Here is a 24,842-nt window from a genome sequence, read left to right as displayed (position 1 = left end):
TTCTGAAGATTTCAACTAGATGGTTTAAATGGAAATCCCAAAGCCATGATGAATGAACATAACCTGAATGCCTTTTCCACATGACTAAAACAAACAAAAAGCACCGCAAAAGCAGAGTGTGGCCTTAGAAGAAAAATGTAAAGAAGGAAAGAATTTTTGAGTCTAACAGATATGCTTATGTATGGAATTCTTCTTGAGATTTAAGAATAAATAGTCTTTGACATCACTACATTGTTGTCTATATACATACAAAATGAGGAAGTAATAAGTTAAGGTGATATACTGTGCTGTGTTACCCCTGAAATATAGTGACACATCTTTGTTTCAGAATAATTAAGAACAGTACCATTGGAAAATAGACAGTCATTCACTTTTGCAATTTAAATTGCTAAGGTAGTTGTGTAATTCATGTTGAGGATATGATGTTGACGGCCAGATTCTCAAATGTGATGTCTAGTAATGTGAGTGCAGTGGAAGAGGGAGGTACTGTGTTTTTTTTTAACACATGTAGCAAAAATTCTTTATTGCTTCTTTCCTTAAGAAATGGACATCAAAACAAATTCAAATCTTTAAATCCTTGTTTGCATGGAGACTCAACAAGGAAGTTCTATTGCTTTTTCTTTCTAGACCTGGGTTTCTTTAGACTGAGTGAGAAAGAATGCTCCCTGAGACAATGTCCACTGCTTTGGTTTTGGATTCAGTTGAACCATCCAATAATGCTATAAAACAGAGTGTTCTGTGTTATGACATATTTAGAGATCTGGTTTCATTCCAGGTGAAATCAGATTTCTTCAGCTTGATATTTTCCAGACGAAATCTAAAAATGAACCAATAGCAGTTGGTCCAAAATATTTTGTGTTTGGTTTCCATTTCATTGTCTTGTTTTCATGTGTGCCATTATAATACAGCATAATACAAACAGAATTTGAAAGGAGAAGTCACTTGGAAGCAGCACACTTTTGACATTGTTAGACCATATTTTGTTTTTCATCTCCAAAATGAACCTCCATATAAAAACAACTGAGTTTTGTGAAAAGTTATGTTCTAAAATGTATCTTGTGATGGAATATAGTTCTAGCACAAATGTTTGCTCTATTTTCTACATCACATCTATCACTAATTAAAAACATGATTGATAAAAGAATCGGGGCAGGGAGAAGAATTGCTGAAAACCAATATAATAATAAATGGGGAGAAAGAAAAAAAATCACTAAGCAAGAAAAATACACCGTCATGTACCTCATTACCTACTGCACAAATGAGACTTCAGTGATCAGCTGTCTGAAAGCTCAGTGTTCATGTACTGTAATTTGTGCTAGGAGATTCTGGACTTCCTTAGAAATGTGCTGTTGAAATTATACCAGCTCAAAGTGATGCTTTTTGAGCACTGTTTATTCATAAAGTATTTACTTTAGTTTCCTTTTTTTTTTTTTGTCAAGTAGTATCTCTGTGTGTATGCTCTTCCTTAAAGAATGCTAATTTGCTCTCTTTGTATTGAAGAATTTTAGATTGCCATAATAATACTCCTTTGTTTAGGTGGGAAATAAAGTTACTACTTTCAAACAGTTTATTTAGCTAGTTGTGAATTGTTTATGTAAGCAGGTTTGGGATTCAGGTGGTACAAGTAAGAATAGCTTCTGTGAATTCTTTGGAGAGTTGAAGATTCCAACAACTCAAAAATTCCTTCTATTTTTCTATCACTATCAATTCTTTCTCTAGCCTTTTCCTCCTGTATCAAGAGGAGAGCCCGAAACTGCTGATGTTGATGTTTGGTTTGATATATGCCATTTGCTGCATTTGAGAGGCAGGCTATACTAACCATGCTGAGAAGCCTTAGCAATGACATATGCAGAGTTTACTTAGCACCTGGGCAACTGTTCAGAAGAAATTCACAGTGAAAATCAGTGCCCTATCCGTTTTGATAGAGAAGAGTCAGAACTTTGTTATTAACAGTTATTTTTTAAGGATAATGAATTTACACAGTCAGGTAGCTCTTCAGATGCCTGTTTAAAGATAGGAAATTAGGTCTGTGCAGTACATTGTGACCGTGAATTCTTATATCTGTCCATGGGTTACTGAATCTCATGTGGATGATCTGAGTCACTTGAAAGCAAGTAAGTCAGTTATATATATACTCATGACTGCACACACTGATTTTGTGGGATAAATCTTGAAGTGGAGATGTGTAGGTCTTTTTCATGAAAAGATAACTTACTGTTTTTCATGTTTCTGCAGCTAAACATGGTTCATGATACATGGGGAAAATACACAGCTCAGATAGCTGATAAAGAACATCTTACAATGGACATTTCCTCCTTTGTCATATTAAATCCACAACTGTGAACATGATAATAATGGTGAATGGAATATATTATTTCAGCTACTACAATAAGTTCTGAAATTAATTTAGAAGACCAAGAAACATTTCTGTTGGTGTGGGCATACATTTGAGATGAAATAAGGATTCAGCTTATTCTGTTAGTTAAACGAATAGAGTGAAAATGTCAAGCAAATTAAGGTACAAGGTCTGAAGACATCTAGTTCTCCTTCAAATTAATTTTGCATGAATTTCTTAGAAATCTTATCCAAAATGTCATTGAGTGGGATATACATGAAAGAGTTATTAGAGAAAGTTTTTTATTAACTTCTATACTGTTTCGTTCATGCTTGAATTTTAAATGAGATTAAACTTGGGGTATATGTGCATACTATGCAGCTCTGTTTTCTTCTTGGTATGTGGTTTTCTGTAAGGTATCTAATGTGTTTAATCACATTGTTCTATGATTAAAAGTAGTTTTAATAGAATTGTGAAATTTTATACATATATATATATGTAACTTTATTCACTTTCTGAGTTGTGTTGCTTTAATTTCTTTAGCATTGAAATATTTTGGATTGTCAGTTAGGAATAGTTGCCTTAAAAATAGCAAGAACACAAAATTCTGAAGTTTGCTGTATTTCTTCCTGGTGTTAGTTTCCTCTGGTAGTAGACTATTAACACCATGTCCTTACCCATTGTTGAATCTGTCCACTCATTTTCAGGCAGAGCCTTTTCAGAAACATACTGAGGCACTTATTGCTCTACCTGACTCTGCCTACTCATCTGATAACAATACAGGGGGTGACATTTTGAAATGTTACACATTCATTGTTTGGAGTGATGTTGTTGCTGGTGTTACTGAATACAGTTCCAAGAATTTTCCCATCAGATTGTAGCTACAAGAGATGATTTTTTTTATCTACCTTTAGTTTCATTGCCATTTCTGAATCATAGTTCCTTGATCCAGAGATTCTGCTGCATTGCCTATTCTTAAACAGTTATTATCTTGTTTTCTATATTGCCATTGATTACTATTGTACTTGATTTTATATTCTACTTAAGAAGGTCAGTTCTGAATGTGGATTACTAGCCCTTATATACAGCCAGTCTGAGCTGACTCTCACCTATAAATCTATGATACAGAACCATTTCTTCTTCAGAGACTAGTGCATCCATCAGTTTGATGTTGATATCATTCCTTTAACGTGTAAGTACTTGATGCTGAAGATACAGATGGTGGGTCCTGTCATAAATCATAAAACAATTTAGGTTGGAAGAAACCTTTGGCTGTCCAGTCCCCTTCTTGCCCTGTCTTCATTCCTGTATTTCCTTAGGAAAGAGTCATAGTCACGTGAAATGTTGTGATGAGGTTCCACTGTTTGCTTCAGTCTCTGCAGCATCCTTAAAATGCTCTCACTGTTCTTTAAGAGCAGTAGGCTACAGAATACAGTAGGGCATTGATTTTTATATCCTCTTTGTCAGTAACATCACTCCATCTTATACAGAATAGAATAGTTCATTTGGAAGGAACATTCAAAGAGTCCAACTGCCTAACCACTTCAGGGCTAACCAGATGTTAAAAGATATTATTGAGGCATTGTCCAAATGCCTCTTGAACACTGACAGGATAAGGGCATCGACCATCTAGGAAACCTGTTCCAATATTTGACCACCCTCATGGTAAAGAAATTTTTTCTCATGTCCAGTCTGAACTTCCCGTGGTGCAGCTGTGTGCTGTCCTCTTGCACCCTGTCATAGGTCACCACGGAGAAGAGACCCGCTTCTTTCTCTGCTTCCTCTCCTCAGGAAGTTGCAGTTAGCAATGAGGTTGCCTCTCAGCCTCCTTTTCTCCAGATTAGACAACTCAAGTGTCCTCAACCATCCCTCATCGGACATGCCCTACAGCACTTTCTCCAGCTTTGTTACGCTCCTCTGAATGCTTTCAAGTGTTTTAACATCCTTTTCATATTGTGGGGCCCCGAACTGCACACCGGACTGCACAAGGTGAGGCCACAGGAATCCTAAATCTAGCAGGAGAATCACCTCTTGACTGTTGTCTGTTACTTACTTACGCACCCCAAAATGCAGTTTGCCATCTTGGTTGCCAGGACACACTGCTGGCTCACGTTGAACCTGCTGTAGACCAACATCCATCTCTGTTCCATAGTAAACACTTACCGGAGAACAGACTTCCTTTTTCTGATGAGAAAATGTTTTTTCTTCTGAAGATAATAGGCTAGTTCTTCAACTCTATCACACTGGTTATTTCTAGCTACGTCTTTTTTATCACAATTTTCCATAATTTGATCTGTTAAATAATCTGGTCTTTCCTTTCTTGACATGGGATAGCTGACCATTTTGTAGTTTGATTTGTTTTCATTTGCATGTTCAGTCTGTAGTTCTCCTTCAGTACCATAGTTAGTCTCTAATATCTCTTCTTTTGTAAAGAGGTTTTCCTTTAGTTGTTGAGGCTCTTTGCTGTAAAGGAGGTGAGCAAACAGTTAGCTGTGTTCTCCTCCCTCCAAGGAAAGGGTAAATCACATGGCTAAAAGTAACCTTTTGGAGGAAAAAATAAATAATTCTTATTTAATGAGATTGGTAAGACTTCAAAACAAAACAAAATACCAGTTCCTAAAGTTTGTCTATGCTACTAACTCTGAACATTGGAATATTTCTACTAATTAATAAACTTAAAAGAGGCTTGCAACTGGAGTAAAACCCAGATTGTACATATTTTATGTATAATCATAAAGAATGGATCAACATATCAAAATTACAGTAAGTTTAGTAAGAAGAAAATTGTATTTTTATTTCAAGATTTATGAATAATTGTGTTTGTTAATGCCACACAAAAGGGGCAACCATGTATCTCACAAAATTAAGTACAGTAGTTGGGAGTCTGCTGATAGTTGGTTTCACCTATCCAGAAGCAGGCCAAAGGAAAGGTGACAGGTGACTATAGAAGGGGAGAAGTGACCCCCCTTCTATAGTTTTGTGGAGATGACATCCTGAAATAAAAGTGAAGCTTTTAAAAAATATATATATCTGTTATCTTCTGTCATTATAACAGATGTTATGTATTGGAGATTTATGATGTTTAAACATACTAACCTCTGAAAGTAATTTCTGCATATTCTGAGTAAGTGCTTCTAAAAAGTCATTCTAAAATTTTGTGCAGGTAGTACCTTCCAGTAACAATTCTCCTTTACATTTATATAATCTTCTCTTTATACTCATTGTCTTTACTGAAAATAAAGTTATTAGAGAGAAAATTACTTCTGGAGTCTAGTAATGTGATATTTTGGATATTCAGATAAGAACTGTGAAGTGCTTTCCTATGTTAGTTGTTTCTTAAACCACTTTTACATGTCTTACCAGGTCAATAAACTGTGTCAGTGTCTTGTATGGCTTTTTCTGCTGTTACTGCTTCCTTTCCAGTCTTTCTGTTTCTCAATGACATGGTCTGGAAGGCACAGCAAGAAGTGAAGAAGGTAAAAATTGGCACAGCAGAACGTAACAGTGTCAGCAGTCATTGTCTCTGTAGTTGGGTCATTGCTTGGCAAAGCTCAGAGGTGTTAGTTCACTGCCTTTGCTGATTGAAACATCAAGCATCCTGCTTTCCTGAAAGCAATGCGTCCAGGAGGAAAGTTGAGAAGTCATTCGTCAATATGTATTGGCATGACTAAAATGATACCTGGTAGTTGTATTAGAATTGCTGCACTGCGCAGTAGAGCAACTGTCCCTGAGATAATGGGGTGCTTAAAGTTGTCTTATTACGTGAGTGCCTAGTAATGAGTAGCCTGCTGGTTAAATACATGCCAAGCTTTCATCAAGCACTCAGTCTGGCAGGTCTCTTAATTTCAAAGTGTTTTCTCTAATAATAAGAAAAAGAATCATGGATACATACAAGCATATTCATTTGGTACTTCTGGAAGAAAGAGTCTAAGATAAAAGGCAATAATTAATAATTAAATTAGTGCTCAAAGTGAAATATTAAGAGTCATTCATTGGGATATGATCATAGGTAACTTGTGATTCCCGGAGTGTTTAACCTCCGAGGTTTAGGGAAGCTTAGTTAAAACTATTTGATTTAATGAATAGTTTACTTCTTGAGTGAAACCAAATTTCACAGCTTTTAAATCATCTCCGTATAAATGAAGTCAGCAGTTTACTAGTGCATCAAACTGCACTGGTGTTTCATTTATGAGTACTTGTGGAAAAGACGTGATTTCAAATTTTCTGCCTTTTTTTTTTTCCTGTAGATCCAAGAGAATAATGAAAATCTCTAAATCAAAGCTCTAAATCAAGAAGTATTTTAATTTAATTAAAAATGTTCCGAAATTTTCACTGTAATCTAGCCTTCCAGTAGATAGATTGCAATCACTTAGGCACTGGAACAAACAAATAAAGAAAACCAACGCCAACATTAAATGCAAGTGGTTTAATGAAAATGAAAGAAAATAACAAATACAGATTTAAAATACAAATACAGAGTTAAGACATGGAGGCATGAACTTAGAAGAATTAGGAAAAGAAAAAAAAAAAAAAAAAAAAAGGATGATCCAGCCTGTTATGTTCTCTGTAGGAAGTCTTCATTTCTAAAAGTAATGCCCTAGGTACACAACAGATTTCAGCACCTCTGTTGTCAGTTACAGTGTTTTATATGATGGAGGAATTCCCACTTAACAGGATTCAGCCTCTGTAATTCTGTCATTATTTTATTTGAATCCCTTTTTACCAAATAAATTAGCATAACCTTCATTTTATTACCAGAATTAGTAGTTTGGACAGCTAATGTGTTTAATAAGGGCACATTGATTTATCCAAGTCATTTGTATTATGAAAACAGAGGTTCCAGACTACTCTCAGATGACACTTCTAATTTATGAAGGAGTAGTTCTAATTTCAGTGCTGGTATAGACGATGACTGTTGCAGTAGAATATACCAAATGGCTTGTCCTCTCCCTTGAAAAACAGTACAGGTGTGAATCATGTTCACGTATACCACAAACAATGGCTGCTTGCTGTCTTCTTTGCAGTACTAGTTCGCCTCTCCAGCTGACTTTAATTCAGCAATTACCTGATCAAAAACTATAGAGATGTTTTAGGCATGGAGACCTTGTCAAGTAAATAGCTGTTCCTCAGCATATTTTACAGAAAAGCTTGTAAGTTCTTTGGGCTGGTCTCTCAAAGCCCCAGAAGAATAAAAACAACAACCTTCAAAACATGTGGTTTGTTTTTACAGTTGTGGCTTGCCTACTGTATCTTTGCAGAGGCAACTCTAATCAGAATGCTGATGAATGTGATGCTGACATTTGGTTTTCTGTCATGTTCTTTGGCAGAAAATAATTTCCACTGGATTTTTGCTCATTTTCTGAAAGGAAAAAAAAAATACATCCAGTTATGCTGAAAGTCTCTGTCAGTTCTCTGTTAAAAATCAATTTTAATTTTTGACTAGTTTAAATTCATAAACTCATGTAGTAAAACATTAGAGTATCAGAAAAAATATTTCTGTAATGCTAAACTTGGTAAGAACTTCTGGTATTCTTATCTAGAATTCAAGCCAGCTCATGAAAAACCTCTTACAATCCTGAATTATTTTTAGAAACTGATTTTGTTAAAGAGAATTTAGCAATATATAGGTATAGGCTATAATGTGAAACCTGAATTTATACTCAGTAGGTTCCAGCACTGAATTTGATTAGTAAACAATTGGTTAATAACATTTTAATAAATATATCAAGTATAACCAGATACCTTGAAGACCGTGATTTCCTTTCAGCCTGATTCTGTATTCCTTACTAATTCATATAGTCCTAATCATGCAAACTTCTAAGCTGTTTTTCACTTCTATAACAGGCAGAGAATTTTGCATTTAAAAAAGTTAAATTTTTCTAAGATATTTAATAGACATAAAATACTGCATACAAGACTACAGGTAAAATTATCTCACTAAACAGTTGAGGTATGTCCATGTGCGGACATGGATACGCAGTTAATTTTTGCATCTTAAATTCAGTGAAGATAAGGACTGTTGCTGTTAATTTCAAAAAGTTCACCACAGTAACCCTAAAAGAAGATTACATTTTTGGTCCCCCCCCTTACTTTAGTAGTGGTAATTTAAGAGGGAATAACCAAAGGCCTATGCAATGCTATCTGTGATGATATTTCACAGTATTAAATAATAAGAAAAAAAGAAAGTCAGAATTTCCTAAGACTTTTAAAACCTCACTTTCTGTTCTGTCAGGGATCTATAGAACTAGTTGAGGTATAGTGCTTCATCTCCAGGTAGATCTGTTTCTCAGGAGAACAAAGTTCCCCTACATGTATGTGGCTGCTTGGAATTGTATCTAGCAGAAGGAATAAGAGGAATATGATTTTAATTAAGGCATACAAATAAATGATGATCTAAGAGATACTAAGATCTTATACAGAAATTTTTGAACTGTCACCTGAGGCTTTCAAAATCTGCAAAAATCCTGGTTTTATTACTGCAAACAGTTTTGCAGTCTAGAGATTAAAGTTCTCTGGTTTGTCTAGTCTAGTGGTGTTCTCTCTCATTCCATTTTTTTCCCCTTTAGGAAACTAAACTTCCATGAAAGACTTCACAAATAGAAATCAAATAGAAACAAATAAGGATTCCAAAGGCTAACATGCTGCAGGTATACTTCGGCAATTAAATAAAGGGAAATGACTTCCAGATCACTCACCTCACAGCTTCAATAACTATAGCAAGTAATAACACAGTAAATCATCAAAATACTTCTTGCAAAACTAAGTTGGACAGCAAATAGCTTTTGTTTCCTAATAAGAAAAAATTCTTCTGTCAGATATGACCTCTTTTTTACCTTTCAAAAAAGTGTACTCCATTGAGGAATTCAAAAAGCTAAAGCTGCAGCACTTTGCTTGTGTAAATTAATTTCTGTGCCTCCTGCACTGAGATGTATTCCCATAAAACATTCATACACCCAGTCAGATGGTGAGCATGCAGACTTCATACAAATGAATACAAAATATGCATTTGAAAATACAGGCCGAAAATTACCTATCTAGAATGTATATATCTAGACTGATGGTTAAAAATTTTTTTTTAAAAACCTCTAATGTTTTCAGTGTAGTGAAAAATATCTTAGTATGAGGTGATAATACATTGTTCAGCCTGCAATGGCTGAACTGAAGAATACTTCTTAGTTTGGTGTGTGGATATTTCTGTACAAGGATAAACCTCCACAAGAAAGACATCAATAAATAAGGTGTTTACATAGAGGTATGAATTCCATTTCTTCCTTTCCCTACACAGAATGAGGAAAAAAAAAACAACAAACAACAAAACAAAAACAAACAACAACAACAAAAAACAGAAAACTAACTGGTTGCTTTGTAAGTTCTTTGGAAACTGTACAGCATGGGCTAGTCCTGTTCAAATGAGGTAATGTAAGAACTATAAGACTGTGACCCAGTCATTTGAGTCTGTGATGTGACACAACAGTCCATAGCCTGTAAATCTGCACATTACTCATTCAAATTTGTGATAATCATGTGTTTTTATGATGAGAAAATATCTTGATTCAGCATAAGTATGCTGGCTTTCCACTTCTCACTGTTAGATAAAAATTTGAGAGACATCAGTAAGTAAGGTATTGACCCCTGAAGCTTATTTAAAAGGAGTTAACCGTGCCTGTGCTTTTAAAAATGTGAGTCATTAAAATGTGAATGTTGAAGAAAGGTCTGGGTGTGTTTGTTATGTCGTGGTTTCACCTTTCTCTATAATATGCTCCTTCAGGGCACGTAGTATATACACTGCTTTGTGTGGTTGCAAATATTCTTCTGCCTCACATACAGCCTTCAAACATGTGACTGACAAGAGGTGTTTGTTTTCTTTTTGATAACCTGAAATTTACCAAAGTAAATTGAGGCAATAGAGCAAAGTAGGGTGTTAAGTCTTACTAACTCCTTGTTTCAGTACTCCCTTTCAGAATTTTTCTTTTCCACAGTAAAAGTAATAGGTTTCCTGACTGCTCTAGCATTGTTCTCTGTATTAATTAATAGTATTTTAAAATGTTTTAAGGTCATTTTAAATACAATAGGAGAAGTTCAAAGAGTATTACAGAAGCAAGGCCAAACCCTGCTGAGCAATTTCTCATGGATGTAATACTCCATTTCTGACTGATAATTTCAGACGCAGTATGTCAAAGAAGTAACTTCTTTGTAATAATACCTTGTTCAAAGAGTTCTGTAATGAAACATTTTCTTTTTGTGTAATTGTATTAATCTAAACTAGATTCAGGTAAGTCAAATGACCATCTTACATATGTCAAAAGGAGGGCATACTTAACCAAATGAACTACTTCTAGTGATTGATGGTGTGATTTTTAAGTATGATTTAGTATGTTTTTTATCAGATCTATCTTTTAATTTAATCCTAGGGATAGATAATATCTTGGGATGATACAAACATCACTTAGGGTTAAAAGTTGAATTTAGTAGTTTTGATCTAAACTAACTATCTCAATTCATGCAGTCACCTCCTGTGTTTCAGGCCATTAGTCAGCATCATTGTATTTTGAACTGAATTGGAAATGAGAGATAAATCACAGAACAAAGTAAAATATACGTTTTCTGGCAGTTTTGCAATGATAATTGCAATTTATTATATTTATTTTAATTTATTATATTTATTATATGTAGTTTAATTGCAATAATTTTTTCCCTTTCCTGCAGTGAGAAAATAGTCATTTTACTGCATAGTTTGTACAAGGTGAAAATTTTGTTTCTGATGTAAGTTAGACTGATCTAGTGATTTTTACCTGGAAGCCTGATATGCAGAAGATGAGATTTAGTTGTAGCCTCTATTTATATATAGTTGTAGCCTCTATTTTAGCCTACGTCATGCTTTCTGTAACAATTTTTTAGTGTTAACATTCATCTGCTGCTCTTAATTTTAAGTTCTTGTCAGCTTGGATAACTATAATATTAGTATACTTTTTTCCTTAGTTTCCTCATTAGTAAAATACAACATATTTACCTTGATGGTAAAATACTTGCTTAGTTTGATTTGGTATGAAATTATGTTGTATTTTGTTGTTAATAATTTCTGTAATTTTGTATGTTTCTGTTAATTAAAATTACAGGTAATTTGGACTCGATGATCCTTATGGGTCGCTTCCAACTCAGGATATTCTATGATTCTATGATTCTAGGTAATGGAAGAAATTTTTATAAATCTGCTTTTAAAGTAAAGATAATGCAAATGTGTTGAAAACTATCAGTGCTATATAACTTTCTAATGTCTGTAATGACTGGGCTTCTAGTAGGATCAAATCAAATATGTCAGATGCATGTATGTATTTCATCAAAATAAAATTTCAAATATCACAGAATCACAGAATCATCTAGGTTGGAAGAGACCTCCAATATCACCTAGTCCAACCTCTGACCTAACACTAACAAGTTCTACTCTAAACCATATGACTAAGCTCTACATCTAAAAGTCTTTTAAATACCTCCAGGGATGGTGCCTCCACCACTTCCCTGGGCAGCCCATTCCAACAGCTCTTTTGGTAAAGAAGTTTTTCCTAATATCCAACCTCAACCTCCCCCGGTGCAACTTTAGCCCATTCCCCCTTGTCCTAGAACGGGGCACGTGGGAGAATAGATCGATCCCCACCTCGCTACAGCCTCCTTTAAGGTACCTATAGAGAGTGATAAGGTCACCCCTGAGCCTCCCCTTCTCCAGGCTAAACAATCCCAGCTCCCTTAGCCGTTCCTCGTAAGTAGGAGTAAATTTTTCTTGCAGTCAAGTTCATGTGGATCCTTACACAATGCAGACTCCCCATAAACTTCAGGAAGGTTAATCTGCTCTCTTTTTGTTACTCTGAATTTCCAGAGAGGTATAAAAATAAATAAATTGTTTTTTATAGAAGCAGAATACAGAAATATAATTAGGTGAAATTGAAAAGTGCTGTTTCGTAATTAAGTGTATATCGATCTAACCTGCCTCTGATTAATCTTTTTTAAACATATTTATTAAAGAATTTTTGTTCAAAATGATCTAGTTAAAGAGTATGTCAATGTGTCTGTTATAAATGATACTCTATTTCATTTACACCTTGACAGTAGTGTATTTATGGGAAACTAATACATCCCCTCTCCATGCTGCATGACAGAAACCATAGAAACACACATTACCTGTTAGTAGCTTATATGGAAACACAGTGCCTGTCCTTTCTTAGAGCAGTGAATAATGTTGCTTCTACAAATCATTCAAAAAGAACTAGAAAGGGATTCTAAATTTCATGAGTGTCGTATTTTTCCCTGCCGCTGATTCTTTGTAAATGGAGCACCCTCACTAATGCAGATGATGCACAGAGACTGTATGAGGTTTTTGGCAGGCTTTTTCCTCTTCTTGAGGAATTTGATCTATGAACCAATTCCCCATTTCGGAGAAGCTGTAGTAGTTAGTTAACATCACACTTCCATTTTTTATAAGCTCTGGATAAATTTGGTCTATGTAATAGCTTGTTGTGAAAAGCAGAGTGTAGTATTTTTCAATAATGTTTTTATTGCCATTCTTTTAAAATTCATTTGACAGTTCATAGATACATATATTTTAGATACTAGTTTCTGTAGATCATGAATCTTCATTACAACAAAATGACACTGATACAATTTAAATGTACTTTATTTACAGCAGAGTTTTTCTTTTGGACTAGGATCACTAATTAGTTTTGCCGTCTGCCATTATGGGGTTGTGTCCACACTAATGTCGTTGTTTTGAATAGGAGTGTGATTTCTTGGATGCAAACCTCGTAGCTGTCTTCAGTTGTTCTTTGCTTCAGCCCAGCTGTCCACAGCAGTCTCAGGGTGGATGGCTTTGTTGAAACTGAAGTGATTTACATCCACCTCTGGACATTTGGACTCTTGGGCCAGATAAGACCTAGACTATAGTTAAGTTTCCTGAATTATGAAGGTGTGAATTATTTGGCTGTACAGATTCACTGCAGTGCTTGTTGAAGTAGTATAGCCAGTGTGTACAACTCAAACCTCTTGATGTTGAAGTCAGAGGAAGCTTTTTAATTCCCATGACTTTAGTGATTTCAGGAGATTAATTCCTACAGCACTGTTTTACTCAGAAGCTACACTTATCAAGACTAGGATTAGCAAGTATCATTGCATTTTGTCTACATGTGCATAACCAGCAATATTGCTTTGCCATGGTTCACTGCTTCTGTTTCTGAAAAAAAAAATATTAATTCATTTGTAGCTAACTTACTAATTTTTAAGATTGTTTGTGATTTTCTTTTGTCTGTTTGTTCAGTAAACTCTTTGAATATCACATTTATATAATCTTTAAAGGTTACTTTTTTGAAATGAGCACGTTGAATTTGGTAGCTATCACTGATGCCAAAAGAAGTCTTTTATGAGTAGGAATATCTCAGAATTATTTTTCTGTGCCTTCTACTTTCTCCTGATCTTAGTGTCTAATACTTAAGAGTTAAAAGAGTTTGTAGTAAGGAAACAAGAATACTGTGTGGCTGATATAACACTTCCTCCATAGGGGCTGTTCTGCTGGGCTTTGCCCACCTTCAGCTGAGAGTCATGATTCATCTGCTAACAGCAAAGATCATCCTACACAGAAGAACATAAATATATAAAGTAATTATTTAAGACTGCATGATTCATCACTCTGTTAGATGAGCAATAGTTATCAACAATAATAAGCCTGTGGAAGCGAGTGATAATGCACTTATAATAGAAGGCCAAACAAAATCCTTAAATTCAGTAATACTTTCCAGGAATTCTGCTGTGTGCTGGCCCCTGACACAAACCATATATTTTAAACTCCTTTCATGTGTTTAAACTGACTTGGCAATTTTCTCTCTCTCTTTTTTTTTTTTTACATACGATTTGACATACAATTTCTTGTATGATTAATACAAGTAAAATAAAGAATGTGTGAAAATACTTTGAGGATTTAAATTCACCCCAGGGCCTTGGACTGTGTAACTACTGACTGGTGAAACAGTAAGCAGTACTAGTAATACATGTTATTTATACATGGGTTTATATGCCCTTATAATCCAGCAACTGTTGGATTTTCTCTTTAAAAATTTTTTATTGATAACTCGCCAACACACTGAAGAGTTAGGATAGTTCTAAATGAGTGGCCAGATTTCTGTAGTTATATTACTTAACCAAGGATACAATGAGTTTATGAAGGCCTTCGGACTTAAGTGTTAATAAGGAAATATTCAGTGGAAAAAAATGATATATTGGTTTTCTATTTATTTAGGGGTTTCTAATGTATATGCACAAAACCAAAAAAAAGATGCTATCACAGAACAAGCAACTTTTACCTCTTGCTTCAGACTGAGAAAGCTGCAAGCTTAAATGAAAACTATTTTATCTCCTTTTTGCCTAAAGCTCTTTAATATTGACAGCAATATAATGAAAGAAACCTAGAAAAAAATATCAAATGTATATTGTGTGCTGTGGAATGCCTGTTGTCACTTACGAAAATAAAATTGAAACACTGCTTTTTATTTAGTGCATTCTTATGTATAGAAAACTTATTTTCTTTTGCTAATCCACCAAAGACAACTGGCTAATTCTTAAATCTCTTGGGCTGCTTTCATAATTAACCTGTCATGGTGAGGCCAGCGTTATAGAGCGGTATTTCAAGACAGTTCCATGGCATAATATGTCATTAGAGTCTGTGTTTACAAAAGCAATTTCCAGAGATATTAAACTAGTGAAATTGCACTTAAATATAAGGCTGTTTAAAATTGTGGTTTCTAAACTGTGACATCCATTTTTGAAAAGAAAGCAGTGAATTAGGTGCCAGGTAAATTAGATTTTAAGATTATATTTTGTACCTCACTGCCCACTTAATATGTTTTTTAATTAGGTATTGGCTGTGTATTTGGTAAGAGAGTAACTGAAATCAGTGACGCAAAAGTTATCTATGCTGCTTCACATCTCTGAGATGGCAGTGCAAGCAATGTGAAATTCCTTCCTAAGGTACATATTTTCATTTTCTGTATTTCCAGGGAGATAACTGTCATGAGACATTCAGCTAGCCATGTTCCAAAGTAGATACACTGAGAGTCATATCTCTGTTAAGAAAAAGGCTTTTAAGAATGACCTGTGATTTGCTGATTGTATTTTTTTTCAGCCATGCAATCAATACATTTACTGGCAAGCATAAAATCCTACTGAAACTCAGACCACTGTTATGTTCTTTCTGCTGTCAAAAATGATAAATTTATCTGTTTTCCGGGAGTCATGCTGACCAAGGGAAGCTAGTAGGTGTGTTTTGTTTGTTTGTTTTAATCAAAGCTTTTGATTTTGTGTCTCACAGTATCCTTCTGGAACAACTGTCCAGCATATAACTGGGCAAGTACAAAACATGATGGGTGAAAAATTGGCTGATAGCTTGGGCCGAAAGTGTTATAATAAATGGGTTTACATCAAGCTAGTGGCTAGCTACTAGTGTGCTTCTGCAGGATTCCATGTTAGGGCCAGTTCTCTTCAAAGTTTTTATAAATGCTCTGGTCACAGGAGTGAAGTATGCAGTAAGTTTGCAGATGATGCTAAATTAGGGGGAGCTGGTGACTCGATTGAGAACAGAGAAGCCTTGCAAAGAGAACCTGACATAAAGAGGGCTGGGCAATCACTGACCATATGAAATTTAGCAAGAGCAAGTGCCAGGGATGGGCAATCCTGAATATACATAAAGACTAGGGGTCAATAGGCTGGAGACCAGCACTGCAGTCTCCAGCATAGCTAGCTGGTTGAGGGAAGTGATCGTCCTGCTCTAATCTACTTTGGTGTGGCCTCACCTCTAGTACTGTGTGCAGTTTGGAGCACCACAGTATAAGGACATAAAACTACTACAGTGTTGAAAACAGGGCAGCGAGGATAGTGAAGGATCTGGAGGGGAAGACATATGAGGGAGTGGCTGATATTCCTGGGTTTGTTCAGCCCAGAGCAGAGCAGGCTGAGGGGAGGCCTCATGGCAGCCTGCAGCTCCCTCACAAGGGGAGCGGAGGGGAAGGCGCTGAGCTCTGCTCTCTGGGGACAGCGACAGGACCAGAGGGAATGGCATGGAGCTGGGAAAGAGGAGGGTCAGGCTGGGTCTTAGGAAGTGGTTCTTCATCAGGAGGGTGGTCCAGTGCTGGGACAGGCTCCCCAGGGCATTAGTCGCAGCACCGAGCCTGCCAGAGTTCAAGACATATTTGGATAGTACTCTCAGACTTAGGGATTCATTTTGGGGTAGCTTTGTGTGGAGCCAGGAGTTGGGTGCAGTGATCCTTCTGGGTCCCTTCCAACTCGGGATATTCTGTCATTCTGTGATTTGGTGTATCTATGCTACACTTATTCCCTGGTCTAGGAAGAGATGTAAATAATTATCTTGTTTTCAACCCTGCAGGGAAGTCTTGTTGCTGGGTTAAAAGTGTTAATAGATACTTATAAGTGGGATTTAAGGAAAAAAAACATATTTCTCTTAATTATGCCAGCTGTTCTGATTATTTTTGTTTTGACTTCAGTGTTTAATACCATTGGTGGAGACAGAAAACAAATGAGAACTAGATTAAGCTAAGAATCATTTAAATCAGAGGTTTTGTTCTGCTTTTTTATTACCAGGATGATGAGGTTGAGAAGCAGAGCATGGAGAAGAATGTTGATTTTCAGCCAAACATGAGGTCTGTGCATGGGATATGGAAATGAGGTTTTCATTGTTTTGAACATTTCAGCACAGCAGAGCCGAGCTGGTATAAAGAATGAATAACCTGCTTATGCCAAGTAAGAATTCAGCCTACTTTCACATAGCAGGGTAGAAAACTTGTCAAAGTATTCCAGCTCTTGTCTTCTCAAATATCCCAGTTATTATTGGAGGAATACTGCCAAGCATTAACTTTACTTGTTGTAAAGACAGGAAAGAATCAGAGCATTCCAGAATAGTTTGGGTTGGAAGAGACCTCTGGAGGTTAACTGGTCCAACTGCCCTGCTCAAGCAGGGCTATCTAGAGCAGGTTGCCCAGGACCAAGTCCAGGCAGCTTTTGAAGGTCTGCAAGGAGGGTGACTCCAAAACATCTGTGAGCAGCTGGTTCTGGTGTTCAGTTACCCTCACAGTAAGAACACATTTCTGATGTTCAGACAGTGTTTTTCACAGGGAATTCTAAGTTCCATGCAGGGGGTCTTAATTTTGCTTTCATTTCCAAGATATCCAGCCAATGTAAACCAGGCAGAAAGGTTAGGAGAAGAAGGGGTATTTTGAAGGTTCTTTAAATTGTGACTTTTTTCTGGTCTACTGGGAATTAAAAACAATCAGTAATTTTTGAGCAGAAGCATGTCACAGTCAATAAAAAGTCTTCACTGCTTTTTCCTTACTATTGCAGTTCTCCTATCTGCTATGTTTAACTTGCTGTATAGTTGGGTTGTGATGAGGCTTATCTTGAAACAAAACAAGCAACCAAAAAATTAAAAAACAGAAAAGGAAGCAAAGTTCCTGATGTGATTTCTGTGGTCTGTTCAGCCATGGTGGAGAGAGGTTTAACTATATGAAAGTGTGGCAGGGCTGTGAAACTGGGCATTTGGGGCTTTAAGCATTGCACAAAAATTGTTAAAAAATAATAGATTGTGTTGGTGTACACATTGGAACAAATCACAGAATCATAGACTCATTCAGGTTGGAAAAGACCTCTAAGATCATCTAGTCCAGTCTTTAACGCAGCACTGCCAAGTCCACCATTAAACCATGTCACTAAACGCTACATCTACACTTTTCTTGAAGACCTCCAGGGGTGATGATTCAACTGCTTCCCAGGGCAACCTGCTCCAATGCCACACAACCCTTTCAGTAAAGAAATTTCTCCTAATATCCAACCTAAACCTTCCCTGGCACAGCATGAGGCCATTTCCCCTTGTCTTATCACTTGGTGCTTGGGAGAAGAGCCTGAGCCTTGTCTCAGTATAATCTCCTTTAAGGTAACTGTAGAGTGCAGTAGGGTCTCCCCTGAGCCTCCTTTTCTCTGGGCTAAACAACCCCAGCTCCCTCAGCAGATCCTCGTAAGACTTGTTCTCTAGACTCTTCCCCGGCTTCATTGCCCTTCTTTGGACGCAATCCAGCACCTTGATGTCCTTCTTGTAGTGAGGGGCCTAAAACTGAACACAGTATTCAAGGAGTATTCATCAGAGCCGAGTATAGAGGGACAATGACTTCCCAAGTCCTGTGTTGGCCACACTTACTTCTGATAGAAGCCAGGATGCTGTTGGCCTTCTTGGCCACCTGAGCACACTGCTGGCTCATATTCAGCCAGCTGTCAACCAGTATCCCCAGGTCCCTTTCCTCCTGGCAGCATTCCAAGCACTCTTCCGCCAGCCTGTTCTGTTGCTTGGGGCTGTTGTGCCCCCAGTGCAGGACCCAGCACTTTGCCTTATTGAATCTCATACGGTTTGCGTCTCTCTGCAGAGCCCTCCTACCCCTGAGCAGATCAACGCTCACGCCTAACTTGGTGTCATCTGTGAATTTACTGAGGATGCACTCAATCCCCTCATTCAGATAACTGATAAAGATATTGAAAAACACTGGCCCCAGTACTGAGCGCTGGGGGACACCACTTGTGACTGGCCTCCAGCTGGATTTAACTCCATTCACCACAACTCTTTGGGCCCAGCCTCCCAGCTAGTTTTTAATCTAACGAAGCATACATCCATCCAGGCCATGAGCAGTCAGCTTCTTCAGGAGAATGCTGTGGGAAACAGTGTCAAAAGCCTTATTGAAGTCTAGGTAGACTACATTCACAGCGTTTCCGTCACCAATGAGCATGTCACCTTGTCGTTCAAGGAGATCAGGTTTGTCAAGCGGGACCCAACTTTGATAAACTCATGCTGATGGCCTGATCATCTGGTTGTCCTGTAAGTGCTGCGTGATGGCACTCAAGACAATCTGCTCCGTGAGCTTCCCAGGCACTGAGTTCAGACTGACAGGCCTGTATGTAACACTGAAGGTAATTACACCTTCTTAGAAAATTATTCAGGAGTAATCTACAGAATTACCGTGCTTCTGTTTCCTAGCACACGATTTCTGTCTGCTTTTTGAAAATTCTCTTTTTTGTTGTTTGTTTGTTTCTTTCTTTCTTTCTTTTAGTGCTAGAGCCATAGCTACTTATGTGGTACACTGTCCCTGTACATTGGCAGAGTAAGATGATCGCTGTCCCAAAGAACTTCTGTCCTTCAAGTCTACTTAACTCTGATTGTTAACTCTGATTTGGTACATAACTAGAAACAATTCTTTATTTATCTGCTGTCTCATATAGTATAGATGTTAGCTAATCAACCTAAACTCTTGCAAGTGGAGATGAGACCTAGAGAGAGGTTAAAGCAGAAAGGAAATATTTAGCTAGCAAAATTGAAAACAAAAAACAAAAACAACAAAAAACACACGGTGATGTAGACCAGTACTATAGATACTGTACAGAACAAAAGGTCTCGCTTCAGCATTTCAGATTGAGGAATTGGTTAACAATGCAGAAATCTTTCAAAATACGTTTTTATTCTGTAAATGCATAAATAAATAAATAAATAAAAATCAAACATTGCAGACTTTCTGTATTCAGAAACAAAGCTCTTCAATGTTGAAAGGAAATTCTCTCTTTTTTTTTTTAATGAGGCAACTTCATTAATTTCAGTGACTGCAGAGATCTAGCAGACAGCTCTTTTGAGCTGTCGTTTATAGCTTTTACAAATTTCAGACCTTACTGAGTAACTGTTTTTCCCCAAACAATTTTGTAAAAAACACGTCTCTACACAAAACTTGTCTTTCCCTTAATGCACATACAGACATTCAAGCCTTCTTCAAAATATAATTCAATTTTCCACAGCCTAACCCATCTGTATATCATTTTTTGGTGAATGATACCCAGGTATTTTATTTTGCAAAGTGATGGGTTTTATAGCATATTTTTAGTATTTCTGGTTTCTGATACAGATCTATTAGAAATTCAAGATTTCTCATGATCCACAATATAAAACCATTTTTTATTTTACCCTGGATTTCTGTTACATTATTTTAGATTTTTGTTTATTTATTTATACGTTTTAAATTTTGGATACTTATGCTGTATCCCACACAGTGCTTAAGGAAGTTTTAAAAACTGTCTTTCATTTTTATTTGTTCTGTCTCTTGCATGTTCCTGAGCAAACATGTAGAATGCAAACAGAATTTCTATGTGTTTGAAAGCACAGATTTGAAACATTGATGGCATTGCAGAATATCTTAAGCCATTCATGAAACCTTGCAGTCTTTTTAGCCTTTCATGATATTTCTTCTTTTTCCCCTGAAGGTGTAAGTATTGATCCAAACCATGAGCTGAAAAGAATATCATAGTTTCATTCTTAGTTGTATATCAAGTAGATGCCAAGATTAATATATATTGGCTTGTCAAATCCATCAACACAGAGTTCAAGAAAAATTCTTTGTTCTCATTATTTTGTGCTTAAAGTCACTATTGAGTAGAAGTACCATGAGACTACACTGTTGAAAATACCAACAATTTATTAAAAATAGATATAGATTTGAAGAAAAATAGCTTGTGGCTTATCAACCCCAGCAGAGAAAACATCAAAGAAAACATTGTGACCCAGAGTAAAAAAAAAAAAAAAAAAAAAAAAGTTGGTTTTAGACATTGCTTTTACCAATAAATATTGCAAACACTATTTATCAATGGACTTTTTATATGAGATCTTCTTTTAGATCTGCTGTTGTACATATCTTTGTTTTTAATGATATTCACAGTATTGACATTCATGAGTGACTTGTGAAGCTGTCAGACGTAACTCGTAACTAGTGTTGCGTGATTCAAAAATGCAGATATGAAAATATGCACTATGCATGCTTGACAAGAATCTCTGGAATTCTGTTCAGTGTTAATTTTATTGAAATAGTGATGCTTAATTTTTCTCAGTTCATGTCTTATGAAATTTCAGATCATTTAAAGAAATGAGTAAAAGGAAATCTGGATGTTCTAAAATTCTGAGCTCAAAAAGTAGTATTGGCACTGTCTTCCTGTTGAGGTATTTAAAGATCCATGCCCTTGGATCTGAATGGGTTTCACCTGGGTGAGGCTGTCCACATGGATATAAAAGAGATGAATCATTGGATTTCTGCTTAATTTAGTCCCTGAATAGTATTAAAGAGACAGAAATGGATTGGTGGTTGTAACCAGGTATCTTTACAGAACTGGAACTCAAAATACATTTTTAAGTGGAATTAAGATCTCTTTTCCTCATGTTTTATGACATGTATGAATAACAGTTGAGATTAAGATTATAATGTATTCAATTTTACCTTATTAGTTTTAATACCAATGAATTTTATTTTTCTAGGTTACTACACTACTTACTAGTAAGAAAGATGAGGGCAATCACTTTTGCCATAATTTTGAGGATGATGTTTGGGTATAGCAGAGTGAATTCTGTTACAATATCCTGCTTATAAGAGCCTGTGTTCACGTATATTTGCTGCTATGCTAACTTGAAGAAAATCCCATGACCTTCAAAGAAATGAGGTAATCGAAATCTCTAAGTTTATCTGTGCAGTTGATTATATAATGCGGTTGATTATATAGGCAGGAGAAAGAGAAAAGTGCATAGCCAATTAATTAATTAATTAATTTATTTATTTATTTTTGTCTTCACTTTGTCCTCACACCCCAAGGATCCAAATTAAGATAGAAAGGAGAAAAAAAAAAAAAGTTTTGACTGCCTTGGTTGTGTTTGGTTCTTCTTAATTCTTGAAAGGCAAGAGTGAGTCACTTTTTTCCCCTTCCCATCTTACTCTTTGAAAGGATTTGGCTGTATCCTCTACAGTTAGGATGTCTGGTTTCCTTTACAAAGTACACCTCTTCATTTTTGACACCACATAGTATACAGCATTACTGGTGTTTGTACTTCATTTTCACCAATTTTTATGTAGCTCAGCAATGAAGGAAATGTGTGTGGTGGGGAAGGAGGGACTTTTCAAAAAAAAAAAATAGCAAGTGTTAATGTTCTGTGTTTTTTGTTTTGTTTTGTATTGTTTTTCCAACAGATAGCAGTTTTCACAAGAAAAAATGAAAAGTCATTAAGGGGTCAACATGGCAATCTGGGTCTTTGACCTCTAAATACAGGATGTCTTTAAGTGACCAGGGTAATACTGAATGTTAAATATATGTGGCTACTTCAATTTTAACTTAAGATAACAAGAAGCCAGCCTTCATCAAATACAGTTTTGTCAGCTCTTAATGTGAATCCTGAGTCTGGATGTCTTGTAGTAATTTGTGGACTCTGGTCCATTTGCAGGGACTATGGATCAGAGCTGTCTAAGGAGGAGGAGGATATAACATGTGAGAAGGACATAATGGTAACATTCCTTTGGAATTAGGTAGAAAAAAATAGGCGTGTATAGCTGTGCATAATAGTAAATTGTGACCATGTAAAGCAGACCTATAAAGAAGCTGCCAACCAGTAGTAACTGCCAACCACCAGTAACCAGAGGTAGCTTAAAGAAGCTGGGAGCAGGCTTCCTTTGGAAGCAGATTGTCTCTCATCTGGCATCAAGGTGTGACATGCTGCCCCACAAGCCAGTGAAGGGGGCTGTATTCTGTATTGCTTGGGTTCAGATCTGATTCTGTTTCTTCTTACTGCTTTGATTAATACTATGAATCATGGAACACGAATATACTTTCTAAATCTGTAGATGACAGGAAGCTGGGAAATATTGCAGGTATGCTGGGACTAGATTTCCAATTGTTCTTAAATAAAAGAAATTGCCTGAAAGAAATACAGGGCAATTCAATGGAGACAATTGCAAGGTACTGCACTTAGTTATGAGCAGTCAACTATACAAACACAAATAACTGTCAGTTCTTTAGAAAGAGACATAATGGATCATAAGCTCAAACAAGATTCATGAATGAAATACCTTTTCTGATATATGAGCAGGAGTATAACTAGCTAGATATGTAAACAATCCTGCTTTCTTCAACATAGATAATGCTTTGGGTGGGATATGATGTGCTGCTTTGGGAAATGCACATCAAGGAAGGAAGCATTAAGGAAGCACTATAATAGCTGGTTAAAGGAGGTGATAGTATTCTTGCCACTGGATGTGCATGTAACTAACCTCGCTTTCAGGTAGGAGAATAGAAGACATCATTTTGCAAGATCCTTTCACACCTAAGACTTTCAGTTGCCAATGGTGATATTTTTCATCCTTAGAAACACATTTTCTGTTAGCTTGGAATCCATTCTCATCAGATCCTTTCCCACATTTCTTTTCTTTCTTTCTTTTCATAAAATTTTGTAATGTTACATTTACTCTTCAGTTGTTTTAAAGACTCAGTTTCCACTGGAGATGTTGAGTGTTTGGGTGCATGACTGAGGCCATTTTACAAATTCTACACATAATGTTGTAAAAGTTCAGAAAGGAAGATGAAAGCAGCACTGCGTAATATTGAATGGTCTTTTGTTTAATTGTAGGATTAAGGGCCTTACCTTACTTTAATAGGGGATATCCTGACAGGTAGAACAAGATGGCACACTTAGGAAGAATGAGACTGGGACACTTGCAAATGGTGGAGGATCTGCTTTGTGTTATGGGGATGTAATTATGTTCTTTTCTGTCGTGGAGGGGAAAAAAAAGTCCTTAAATGAAAACAGATTTTAAGATGAGAAAAGAAATGTGCAAATTGTTTTGTTGTTTGTTTTTTTTTTCCCTCCCTTATGACTTCCAACATTTTTTTTTTTTTTAAAAAGGCAAAGAGGTATTGTATTTTATTTTATTTTTTATGAGGAGGATTCATCAATAAAAAAGGCTGTTGGTGCTCAGAGATGAAGAAGAAAGAAGAGTGCCTGGAATCTAGATTGGTTTTCAGAGTAACCATGGTGTTCCAGGACCTTGATCCAAGAACGGAAGACTAAAGTAAGGCTGACAAATCCCACAGTCTATAAAAGAGTTTTATGGTCTTCCTCAAGATCAGGGAAGCTGTATATGCATAACAAGGGCATCTAAACCCAACCATGTGACCTTAAAAATATGTGTGTATTTATATGAAGCATGCATGCTTTTATGCGAGCAGTAATGGTACTTGAACAAAACTTAACTTTAGTTGCTGTTGTCATACTGTTGTGGTTTAACCTAGCCGGCAGCTAAACACCACACAGCCGTTCGCTCACACTCCCCCCTCCCTCTCTGGGATGGGGCAGAGAAATGGGAAAGTGAAGCCTGTGAGTTGAGATAAAGACAGTTTATTAAGACAGGAAAATACTACTACTACTACTACTAATGATAATAGTACTACTAATAATAATGTGTAAGAAACAAGTGATGCACAATGCAATTGCTCACCACCCGCTGACCGATGCCCAGCCTATCCCCGAGCAGCCGGCCCCCCACCCCGGCCAGCCACCCCTATATATTGTTTAGCATGACGTCAGATGGTATGGAATACCCCTGTGGCCAGTTTGGGTCAGCTGTCC

General features: G+C 36.4%; 1 protein-coding gene across 7 annotated transcripts in view; it reads left to right on the top strand.

Moving 5' to 3' along the window:
• LINGO2 (leucine rich repeat and Ig domain containing 2) overlaps window positions 1-24,842 on the top strand; it is a 538,477-nt gene that overhangs the window by 19,808 nt on the left and 493,827 nt on the right. Inside the window, exons 4-11 of one of the 7 annotated variants that reach the window (XR_014577033.1) lie at window positions 11,452-11,520; window positions 13,878-13,975; window positions 15,228-15,628; window positions 16,967-21,550; window positions 21,711-21,892; window positions 22,414-22,512; window positions 22,665-22,725; window positions 24,157-24,285. The exons of the other annotated variants lie outside the window; for them this stretch is intronic. The gene's annotated coding sequence lies outside the window, so the exon portion shown is untranslated. The remainder of the gene's footprint in view (window positions 1-11,451; window positions 11,521-13,877; window positions 13,976-15,227; window positions 15,629-16,966; window positions 21,551-21,710; window positions 21,893-22,413; window positions 22,513-22,664; window positions 22,726-24,156; window positions 24,286-24,842) is intronic. 7 annotated transcript variants of the gene reach the window in all.

The sequence above is a fragment of the Anser anser genome (assembly GCF_964211835.1).
Source record: "Anser anser genome assembly, chromosome: Z".
Classification (NCBI taxonomy): Eukaryota; Metazoa; Chordata; class Aves; order Anseriformes; family Anatidae; genus Anser; species Anser anser.
This window is presented reverse-complemented; position numbering and strand designations above follow the sequence as displayed.